The 12,038-nt window shown below is 47.8% G+C and overlaps 1 protein-coding gene across 2 annotated transcripts in view; it reads left to right on the forward strand.

Annotated features, from left to right (window-relative positions):
- Positions 1–4,339: 4,339 nt before the first annotated feature.
- Positions 4,340–12,038, forward strand: part of JCAD (junctional cadherin 5 associated) — a gene marked incomplete at its 3' end in the record, with an annotated part of 29,261 nt that continues 21,562 nt past the window's right edge. For both annotated transcript variants that reach the window (XM_082325371.1, XM_082325370.1), the window contains exon 1: positions 4,340–4,420. The remainder of the gene's footprint in view (positions 4,421–12,038) is intronic.

Genomic DNA, 12,038 nt, shown 5'->3' on the forward strand with positions numbered 1-12,038 from the left:
AAGTTTAATATATCATGGCTGTAACGTGCCATATAGGACGGACAAGAGGAAAAAATAAGCATGGGTTTAATAGCACATCTGTGGCTAGTTAGTTATGGTAAACTTCAGGTATGTGGTGATTTCAGTGTATGTTCCTAAATACATTCCTGGCAACTGGATCTAAGACAAAAACTGTTACAGTCTTTCAGGGGATAATTAATGCACCTAGTCACTTCAAACCACACCAAATTATGAAGAAATCTGCTTGATTTCAATGTAAAAACCACTAACACAGGATCACCTCCAGAAATGAGGCTCCAAGCCTGCAACAAGCTCGGTAGGAATGGCAGGAAAGCTCTGGCCCCGAGCAGCAACGCTGATGATGGGACATAAAACATAAACAGAGGACTCCCGATCAGGGAGGTTTTGAGGCCAGAGAGAATTATAAAGTCATAAAGCAGCAATAACTTGCACTGCGCAGAGCAGGACTTCCCATTCACTCATCACACAGCAATGGCACGCAGCGGTGCTGTTGCTGAAGAGCTGGCGGGCGTGCAGCATGCCTGTGTGTTTTTCCTTTCCCCTACCCTGTGCATTAATTCATCTGTATTTCCCCCATCTGGCCTGTCTCTCTTGTGTTTGTGCATTTCTGTTTTCCACGATTTCTGTCCATAACGGCCACTCACTCAGACTTGCAGGCGCTGCTCTTCGTCTCCCGAGGAGCTGAGCCTTGGCTTTCCCTGCTCACCCAGGCACGCAGACCCGCTCTACTGTGTCCCATGGGATGCCGATCTGAACCTGACTGCTGTGACACAGGGGACGGCTTGACCGCTTGCTGGGTTCATGCAGCCCGTCCATGCTCCTGTCCAGATACCTGCCTTTGCCACGCAAACCCACTGCTGGCGTTTGATTCATGGGTTCTTTGCCCTTCTCCTTGCCCCCTGCAAGCCGTGCAAAGCAGAAGGGCAATAATGGCTCTCTCCTCTGTTGCCCCATCGTGTCACCCTGCCCCATTACACTGATTTTCACCCATCTCATGAGTCCTCAGTGGCAGGGCAGAGGCTTTAATGCTCTTTTCTCTTCCGCAAACCCCATTTGTATGCTTCTCTCGCAGCCATGTTTAGTTCTTCCAGCCTTTTCAAGGCTGAAGCTCTCAGCTGAAGAATGTCCAGCTGCCATCCCTATCTCCGGAAAGAGCCAGGAGGAGATCTCCCCAGGTGGTTTTGCAGGGGAGCAATGCTCCATCGGTTGTGCACATTTACTCTCACCATCAAAAAGCAGAATTGCTTTCCTGCCTCCTCTGCTTTTCTTCATCCTTGCCCTTCTCCTGGCAGTCATGGTCTGCATTGCAGTAGCCACCTGCGACCACAACCCCATTGATCTGGGCACTGAGCTAAGGCAAAACCAGAAGCAACATCTGCCCAAAGAGTTTGCTCTCTAACAGGCAGAGGGAAAGATGCAGCAGGAGCAAAGGGAGTCCCTGAAAGCCGCATGGCTGCTGAGGAGCACAGACCATCACAGCACTCAGGCTTCCCAACCCACAGACTAATGGCTTCATTTGTTACCCCAGCCCTCTGGACAACCCCGCTTGGACATGACTTGGGGCTGCCAGCTGTCATCGGTCGTTAATTGTGAATTCAGCCCGAGAGATCCCTCAGACTGTCTCAAAAATCATGCAGTTTGCTTTCTGGTGTCTGACTGTGGAGCTATGTTCAGCTCAGTTTTTCAGGCTTTTCTCTGTAACAGGAGAGGTAGAAGCAGGGGCGGCTGTTTTCTTTTTTTAGGAGGAAAGCTCTGTTTCTCAACTTGAGGCCCTTTGACTTGACTCGAGGGAAATCTTCAGTGACTGCAGGACTCCAAGCAAATCTGCAGAAGTGCCTCCTTCCAAGGGCTGTGCCTCCCTTTGCAGCTCACAAAGTGTTCTCAGAAGAGATGTAACAAAAAATACCCCCAGGTGCAGAGAGGCAGCTCTGAGGTGTGCTGTCCTCTGCGCTTTTATCGTACTATCCTCAGGCTATGACCTCCTGAAGGTAAAAAGATGTCCTTTCCTTTCACCTTGACATTTTTCAGTAAATGATCCAGATTTCCTTTGCTGGAGTGGCAGCTCCAGCCTGCGCCTCCCTCTTCCCATCCCCTGATGCCAGTGCCGCAGCAGCTTTCCCAAGGAGAGGCGAGAGCTCCGGCAGCGAGGACCTGCTCTGTGCGGTGCCTCGAAACTACCCAACAGGGAACAAAACCTTTTTGGCTCGGGAAGGAGGGACGTAAACAAGACTGTCTCCTCCAACCAAGGAGAGCAAACAGCTCTGAGCTGCAGCCATGCAGATGAGAAAAATCATCCTGGAATTTTTTTCATACAAGACAGTAGAGACAGGTATTTAAAAACCCCACAACTCCCAATTTGCCTGTCAGAGTCAAGATATTTAAATAATAAACCATTACTTATGCCAGCACGGCTTCCTTGATGGAAACCCGTGCTATCGTCACACCCACAAGAAGCGGCTCTGTGACAAAACCTAAACTTTCTACTGATTGACTGCGTCAGCTACAAGGCTTTACCACGGGAAAATACGGGGGGTTCCCAATCAGCAAAGCCATGGAGAACTCCGTGGGTACCCTGCAGGGACAGGGTGTAAGGCGCCTGTGCAGGGTCCTGCTGGAGGTCCCCCTGCCGCCGGTGGCATTGCCCTTGGTGGATGCTTCATGTGTCAGCGGCTGCAAGCTCAGAGCCTCGCTGCTGGGAGACAAAAGGAGATGTCCATAGAAAAGCAGGTCAATGACGATTACTCCCAGCACCCTACGAAACCGGGGCACTGGGAAACCTGCACTCGGTTCTGGGCTCTCCTGCAGACTTCTCCTGTGACCTTGGACTCATCGCGTAACTTCACTGCCCTTGTTTTCTTGGTATTAACTAGAGCACGTATTGAATAGGACTCAATTTATGAACATGTGTAAAGCGCTTTGATAGCCTAGGGTAAAAGTCAATTAAGACATGGTGAGTTGTTGATGGGCCCAAGCAATTGCTGAAGTAAATGATTCACAAACATACTCTTTCGAAAGTGTCATGAAAACAAAACAGATTTGCAAATTATTCACCTGTTTCTAGAGGCTGAATAAATGACAGGGAGGGGAGAGATGGGGAAGCAGGCAACCAGCAATGCTTCAAAAACGCTTGCTGATGTCCCGGTGAAAACCACGGCAAGGACAAGCCCTTTGGGTGTGCAGCCACGTGCCGGCAGGCACAGTGAGCTTTGAAAGGGTCTAGTGCCCCTGTACTCGGCACTGGTGAGGCTGCACCTCGAGTGCTGTGTTCAGTTTTGGGCCCCTCACTGCAAGAAGGACATGGAGGTGCTGGAGCGTGTCCAGAGAAGGGCAATGAGGCTGGGGAAGGGTCTGGAGCACAAGTGTTATGAGGAGCGGCTGAGGGAGCTGGGGTTGTTTAGCCTGGAGAAGAGGAGGCTGAGGGGAGACCTTATTGCTCTCTACAACTACCTGAAAGGAGGCTGTAGCGAGGTGGGGGTTGGTCTCTTCTCCCTAGTAACAAGCGATAGGACGAGAGGAAACGGCCTCAAGCTGCGCCAGGGGAGGTTTAGGTTGGATATTAGGAAAAACTTCTTCACCGAAAGGGTGAAGTCAGGCATTGGAACAGGCTGCCCAGGGAAGTGGTTGAGTCTCCATCCCTGGAGGTATTTAAAAGATGGGTAGACGTGGTGCTTAGGGACATGGTTTAGTGGTGGGCTTGGCAGTGCTAGGTTAACGGTTGGACTTGATGATCTTAAAGGTCTTTTCCAACCTTAACAATTCTATGATTCTCTGGTCCCTCTCCATCCTTGATGGATCCCGGTTTTCCCTTCTGCAGTTTTTCCTCTGAGAAAGTTGGTGTCTGTCTTCTCAGCTGAGAGGGAGGGGGCAGGAGGTGCCGGTTCAACTTTGCGGAGAAAACAACCTGCACCCCGTAAGAGCGTGTTCCCGGCAGGGCTGCCGCTGCCGGGGCAGGCTCTGGGGTCCTGGATGTTATCTTTCTGGAAGGATGCTGTTGGACGTGTCCCCGGCACAGCTAAGCGTCCACAGAGCAGGCCTGTGACGGGTGGGTTTGGGTGCTTGAAGGTAACCAGACCTTCCACGGCTTTTTTAGCTTCCTAGCGCGTTTCACCGCCGGCGCAGGACGTCGGCTCCCCAGTGCACAAGGCAACGTGTGTTACAGGGATGGATTAAAGGAAAATCGGTGGATCCCGGGTTGGGAAGGAGCCGGCGGCGGGGGGGGGCGGGACGGGGCGGGAGGGGGGGGGCGGGCGGGGCGGACCGCCCCGCCCGCCCCCCCCCCTCCCGCCCCGTCCCGCCCCCCCCCGCCCCACAGCGGGCTCGGCGCCTCACGGCTGCCGCGGCCGCTGAACGCGGCGGCCCCAGCCGCCACCGGAGGGACCCGGGAGGGTTGTACGAAGAGGTGAGTCCCGGCAGAGTCGTGGAAGGAGCAGCGGGAAGCTGGAGGAGCCGGGAGGGGGAACGCCGGGGCCGGGGGCGGGGGGGCTCGATGAGCGGCAGCGGGGGACGCGTCCCTCAGGTTCCCGCCTTGCACCTGCTCGTTCCTCTTTTCCCCCATGGCCCCCGTCTCTTGAGGGCCGGCACCCCGAGCCCCGCATGGGGCCCGGCTCTCCTGGGGGGCTGGCCTGGAGCAGGGGTCCCAGGGCAGTCAGTCGGTGCCGCTCACCTTTGTTTTATGCCTGGTGCCGGGGCAGCGGCTCCCATTGACACCGACTGGGATGTGGCATCGGGCTGAAACATCAACGGCCGCCCCTCTTGGCGTTTATTCTTATTCCGATATGTACACAGCAGTCAAATAGATCTTTTGGGTTATTTCCTTTTCGGTGGTTGTTTTAAAGCATGTACTGTTGCAAAGGAGATGAAGAAAAGCTGTTATGTCAGAAGGAGATCTGTGCTGTTATGTCATGTCATAATTGCCTCAGAATTACAAATTATGGCCTTAGTCTGCCACTGGATCTGTGCCAAAGGACTCTTGCATCTATTAAGCATTTTTTTTTTTTTCCTTTCTTTTTTGTCAAGAGTTGAGAATAATGGCTTTTTTGTGGCGTGGATCCTACATGTTAAGTTACTCCAGCCCATGTCTTTAAGTGAAAATACGATGTAACTGTTCTGAGTAGTCAGTCTGATCCAGGCAGGCAAGACATTAAATCTTGGCTAGTGGCAATGAGAATTGTGTCCTGCTGAAAAGTATTCAGCTACGCTTCTTTGCGTGAGCTGAAGCATTTTCTCTTTGTTACTTTAAAAGTTCTGATTCTGCCAGAAACGCTGTTGCTGTTTGTGGGTAACAGACAGATGGAAAATAGCAACCTTCCGGCTTCAAACTAAAGAATATCGGATTAATGACAGAGAAGGGCTCTGCAGTTCAGAGATGCAGCCACTGCGAGAGCCTCAATTTGTGCCAGCGCTTAGTTTGTAATCACAGAGGCTAGGTCTGCCCTACCCTACTATGCTCTTGCAGTTCTACCACTCACCATGGTACCACTCGGAGGAAAAAAGTGTGGTCCTGCCAGCTATTCCCTTTGCCAAGGATGCTGAGGGCAGCAGGAGTCCGGAGGAGGTCAAGGCAGGTTGCTGCTGCGGGGTAGAGAAGCTGGGCAGGGCTGTCCCCCTCAAGGCGGGATGCTCTCCTAAGCTGTGCCACTGGAGCATGTTACAATACCAACTAAAATACCAATTTAGTCTGTTGTTTCGAAGGCTGGGCCCAATTCTGCATCCTCCCTTCCTATGGTGATGTTCAGGATTTCTCCATGCTGCAACATGTATTTGCCAGCTCTTGGAAAAGACAGATCTTTCAGAGTCTGACAGGCTGTGTGTATCAAGTGGCATATTACAGTAGTATATTGTTCTTTAGATGCATAATTTCACTGGCCTCTTATGACCTAAAAAGCACACAGAAAATAAACAAGGGCATATTGTTCGGTGGGAAGGATGCAGAAAATTCTTCTGCCTTAGCCGTTAGTTAGGGAAAGATTACTTTTAAGTGTTTCTCCTGATTGTCAGAGAAATGACATGGCACATGTGAGCTTGGTTTTTGCCAAGCAGGCTTTATTTGGAAGGTGAGGCATTTCTGAACTTCTCGGTCACCTTGGAACTAGTTACGAGTGCATAGCAAAGTCCTGCCCAAATCTTCTCTTCTAATTAATTTGGCTGGAGGCCATCCTAATTAACCTTGAGGGAGTTCAGGGGTGGGAGAGCTTGGTATGAAACAATTGTTCTCTTGTAATTTGCTCTTCACAATGTGTTGACCAAGCCACGAGCTGCATCTCTAAAATCCTTTGGGTCTCTTGCTGAAGCCATTACACCGGTTTGTTTGGTTTTTAACAGATGTTGTTTTCCACTTCTTGAGTGGAAAGGGTTATCTCACTTTCTGCAACCTTGTTATTGTGCTTTGTTTCAAGAGCCAGTGGACTCAGGCTTTCTGGGGAAGCTTACTCACCAGTTCCAGCTATGAAGGAAGGGGTTGGTCAGCCTTTCAGCAGTCTTGATGCGACCATTAAGGTCCCTGTGTGAACTGGTGGCATCTTTTCACATCTACCTAGACATAACCCTCAGTTCTTCTGGTATTGGCAGAGCCTGCAGAGAACAAAAATCAGCAGCAGCCTCTTTGTCCCCCAAGTGTGTTACAGTTAGGATATTAATAGAATTTGTTGGCCCTAACTTGGACCATTTCAAATGGTGGGGCAAGGGAAGGGGTTTTGAAATCTGAGCTAGTAGGAAAAAAAAAAAAAAGTTAAAGGCTGAGTTCTGCTTGTTGAAAGGGCTGAGAGCACCCTGCAAATCACCAAGTGCGTGACAAAGAGGGAAAAATTAACAGCTCTTTCTGAAATTTTAGGTTGGTCCCTCTTCCCCTGTCATGATGATGGCTGCTCGCCTTGTTGGTCCAGGGGGCTCATCCGTGCTCAGGAGCTGGGCCACTTTTCACCAGCCTGGGTTTACTTCACCAGTAGGCAGCCCTGCCCAGCACACGCAGTGCCTCAGCAGCATAACGGCGCTTGCGTGTAGGCTTCTCTAGTGTCTGTCTTATTTTTTTCTACGCTAATGCATACAAATGCCACTTTGGCATTTATTTTCTGGTAGCGTAAGGGGTCGGGGGGAAATCCTGCTGAGACTTCAAGGCAGGACACACAGATGCAAGAAAGAAAGATCAAAGGCATCTATAATACAGGAAGAAGCAGAGGGTCAATCCAGAAGAGAGGGCATTTGATTGAACATACAAGGGTAATATAAAAGGGATAACAACACAGGAGAGGATGGCAATGTCTGAAAATGAGTAAACAAACAGATGTGTAAGACTATGCTGAGAATTTATTTACTCCAGCAGACACAATCCTTATCTCTTTGAAAGAGGAGAAGGCCACATCAACCTTGGAGCGCCTCTGCTCCCAGCCACGTTTGTGAGCGGGAGAAAGTGTTTGTTTACGGATCTCTCCTCCGTGAGTCCTGGCCTGATGGGCTGGCCCGTCCTGCTGTGATTAGTAGGATGCTAATGTGTTTAATCCTTTTGATCACAGAGCCCAGGCTCTATAAGTCATGTCACTGTCACCTCAAAGAAGTTCAACTATGTGATGGATCCCTTATTAAAAATTTTTACTTCGAAAAATTTAATACAGTTATTATTGAGATCCTTTTTTTTTTTTTTGGTTTGTACAGATGGAGAGCTTTTCTGTCAAAAAACTTGCAAACAATAATAATGATCCATGCAGTCTTAGCGTGGGAGTAGCTTATTAGCACTTCGCCATAGGTATTTTAGGTGGGATGATTAACCCTTAATATCTTGATTTTAAGATGTGAGCAACAAATGTGATTCCATGTGCTTTGTTCCACCAGAGTGTATTGCTCTGTACAAAAGCATGGAAACATTTGTCTGAGTCCTAAAAAATATCCTCTTCTGCAGTTCCTTTTTGGGAGGGATAGATTTGGCTAATTACGTTTTGTTTAATAAATGTACTATTTTGTTCTCCTGTTGTGACAAACAAAAGCTGTCATTTGAGGAAATACACCATACGCTGCCAGTTGGTTGAAGGACTGGTTATATCTGGAGCACAGAGTAGCAGTGAGTGCTCTTTAACAATTGCTCCTTCTCTGAAAAAAATCTGGACCGATTTCAGTGGAGTAATGTGCTGCTCTGTCATCGGTGGAAGCGAGCTGTTGACATTTTGAAAACCGGCTAATACGAGCAGCGGTATCTGTGCATGCTTGGACATTTCCTCTCTCCCTTTATGTATTTACTTCTATTTGGATGCTTATGGGCCTCAGCAAATCAGTGCTCAGTCGGGGCTGGATTGGTCCACGGCAAATTTAAAAATCAACCTTATTTCAGATCCCATCCATGCACGGTCAGACACATATTTCATCATTGTATGAACCCAGTATTCAAACACCCACATGACTTAAAAAAAAAATAATCTAGCTCTCTACCATTTTTTCTTGGCAAATCTGAGAAGGCAAACTTTGAAATATGACCTGAAACCTCCTAACAAACAGGGCTGGCGACCCCTGGAGAGCAGCTGTCACTTGTTAAGGTCTCCCCCAGGAGATGCTCTGTACTCTCTCTCATGCCACAGTGGGTTTGCTGATGCGTCTGTACCGGTGAGATACAAGACAGGAATAACTACCTTCTGAGAGTTAAATAAACTCTTCAAGACTCACTCCTCTTCTCCTCCCCACTTCCTAATTTTATTGGAGGCACATCGTATCATTAATTTATTCTATGGCACAGCTCCTCAGTGATTTCAGTGAGGACTTTTTGCTCAAAGAATGCAAAGGCGATGTGAGCTGTAATTTTCAGTGTCTGTGAATCTCTGTGTTAGAGAAAAAATGTGAACCCTCCTGCCCGCAGGTAATGAGGGTTAAACACAAAAATTCACAGATTTCTTTTTAATTTCTGAGAGATGAATGGGAGAGACATGCAAGCCTGGGAAGACGTGCGGAGCCAACACAGAGTTGGCTTATCTTCCATCAATGACTTTGGCACATCTTCTTCCCATGTAGTCAGCAGAAATGATTGCGCATTTAGCACTAGCGGCTTTGAAGCCCTTGGTGTTGGCTGCAGTGGGAACTTTTTTGAAGCTTTGTCTGGTGTGTCTCCATGATCTGATACAAGTCCTCTGGTCAGGACTCTGTTCTTCTGCCTCCACTCAGGTTATCTACTGCCTCTTGTCTGTGCAGGATCCTTCAACGTGAGCATGTCTCTTGTGTCTCAGTATCCCTATCCCTCCCATCCCTGGAGGAGGGGGAAAGTTTCTCTTCCTATTAAGTGGTGCTTGCCACCTTGCCAGGCCTGCTTGCCCTTGGCACCCCCTCACTCTTCCCTGCAGAGCAGAGGATGTCAGGACAGGGGGGTGGCAAGGTCGGTCATTGGTAGCATTTTGTGATAAAGTGTTCATTTTACTTTGAACAGTAGTATTGGGGGAAAAGCCACATTGGAATTCAAGAAAGGTGGCTATTTATAAGCCTGGGAGTCTTGTACAGAAGGGTTTTGATTTTGTTGGAGAGAAGATCAGACTGGTAAACAGTCTTGTGTATGAGGAGAGTCTTGTGTACCTTGGGGAGTTATGCTTCGACCCCATTTCTTTGTATATCCCCAGAGGACTTCAACTCCCAAAAACCAATGCACTGATCCTCCTCAGCTGTATGTGGCTCACCATGGAGGTACATGGAGGTTCATGTGAGCATACAAAGCCAGGGAGCCAGCTCCATAGGAGAGAACGGAGGACAACAAACTATAACTGATGAATCAAGGTGAGAAATATTCAATATTTGAAGTCTGGAGACTCCAGGTGTGGGGCATGCCAACAAAGCAATACCTTTTTTTTTGAGTGGAAGGGAGACAAGGAGTGTAAAAATACTTAGTTTCCATCCCAAATCCCTTGGTTCTGAGGCAGGATCTGCTTCATCTGCACTGTTCCTGATAGATCTTCATTTAGCCTGTTCTTGAAAACCTCTGTTGATGGAGATTCACAGCCTCCCAGCATAACCAGAGGTTAACTATCATCATGGCTAGACAGTTCCCCCTAATATCTAACCTAAATCTTCCTTGCTACATGCTAAGCCAGTCCCTTCAGTTTTCCACATCCGCAGGGAGCAGGACAGGATTATCACTACCTTTTAGCAGCCTGACATATTTGAAACTTATCATCCCTCATTCTCTCACCCTCATTCCTCCTCCTTTTTCTTTCAACTAAACAAGCCTGCTTCTTGTACCCTCTTCTCAAGGGGTCACACTTCCTAAACTTTTAATTCTTGTGAGCAAGTGGCAGGGAGCAGCATCTCGCTTGAGGTAGGGCCCAAAACTGGATATAGGACTGAGGGGAGGAAAAAGCCTGAGGTGTGATGCTCCCCTTTGTATATCTCCAAGCGTATTCGCCTGTGTGTACCAAGCTCTGTGCTTCTCTTGATGTCTTCTCTTGTTGTGTCTCTGGCCCCCGAGACTCTTTTGCCATACCACTCCATTTTGCACTTTTGCATTGCATCCGTCTTCTTCAACATGGTGCTTTACACCTGCCTGTATTGAATCTCAGTCATTCACTTCAGACTGGGTCTCTAATTTATGAAGATTTTATTCTAATTGTAATCCCTGAAAATGCTTGCAGCACTCCCTACAGATTTGTAATTGTAATCTTTATTCTAATTTACAAGTCATTAATGGAAATACCGCATAGAGCAAGACCCCAGGCACAGCCCTTATGTGTCTTTTCAGGTTGACACTGAATTTATTAACAATTCCTTGAGTACAGATTCGAAACATTTGTATACCCATCTACAGTAAATTGTACCTAAATGGTATTCACCTGGTTTGCATATAAGACTATCACAGGCATCCATCAAAAGCTTTCCTCGTTCCAATGTGTGACTTCTACTGTTTCTTCCTCCCTAGTCACTATGCTCCCAACTCCGTCAAAGAAGAAAATTAAATTGATTAGACTTAATTTGTTCTTGACAAGTCTGTGTTTTCTGTTTTCTCATGACTTTATCATGTGGGAGTGGATACAGCTGCAGTGCAGGGCGGAAGGCAGGGAGCTGGAAACACCGCTGCTCCTCCTGGATCACATACTCCCTCCTGCTCTGCGATAAATTGACACCTGTTATAAGTATTTACAAGTCGGTTGAATAATAATTTGTCTGAGTCAATATCAAAGCCAAGCTGTTTGGTCTATGATAACTCAGATCTGTCTCCTTCCCCCTTTTGTTTGAAGTTAGATAATATGTTTGCCCTTCACCTATCCTTTGAGAATTTCTAGGAGGTATTTACTCTTGGCTCGGAGGCTGCCCTGGCTAGCTCTCTACTCCTTCCTTGCTCCTAGCCTACGCTTAATTAAGCCCTGACGAGTTGAACACATCCAACTTACATTAATATTCTCTAGTCTCTTTTTCCCTTGTTCTAGACTATCTTTGCATTAAATATCTAATATTTGATCACAGCGAGCGTTGTTGTTAAAGGCTCTTCAAGCACATGAATTTTATCTTTCCCGATGGAGCGTGTGTCTGCAAGCCAGTGAATGTGGTGGTGGTTGTTTCTGCAGTGGAGGGCAGGGGCACGGTGCGCCGGGGCGGCTGCACGCACAGCAGCACAGCAGCCTGCCGTTTACAGTCCCATCTGACTTTATTATCCCAAAAAAAGATTAAATGGTCAAGGTAAAAGCCTCATTTAATGTGTTTATTTTTGATAATCTGTCTCATATGCACACATGCAAAGCCAGAGTGAGAAAACAGGAGCGATGACAATGGCCAAAGACTTACATATTCTCCTGGGATGTAGCTCAGGGCTATATTTAGACTGAGAGAGTAGTACCATCTAGTATTAAAACTTCTACTACAAGAACCCGTTTTCCATTGCTGTAGTCTGTCAGGCTTTTATCACTTGATCTGAGACTTTCAGGTTATGTCTCTCTCTCAGGCTAAATTTATTTTAATATTGTCAGCTAAACCAATTCAACCATTTCCAAGGAAAACTAGGAGGGAGGAGGGAGGAGAGAAGGAATGTTGTTTTGCCCACATTAAAAAGGGTAGAGAAAAGAAAT

Source organism: Platalea leucorodia, assembly GCF_965183815.1.
Source record: "Platalea leucorodia genome assembly, chromosome: 1".
In the NCBI taxonomy this organism is placed as follows: Eukaryota; Metazoa; Chordata; class Aves; order Pelecaniformes; family Threskiornithidae; genus Platalea; species Platalea leucorodia.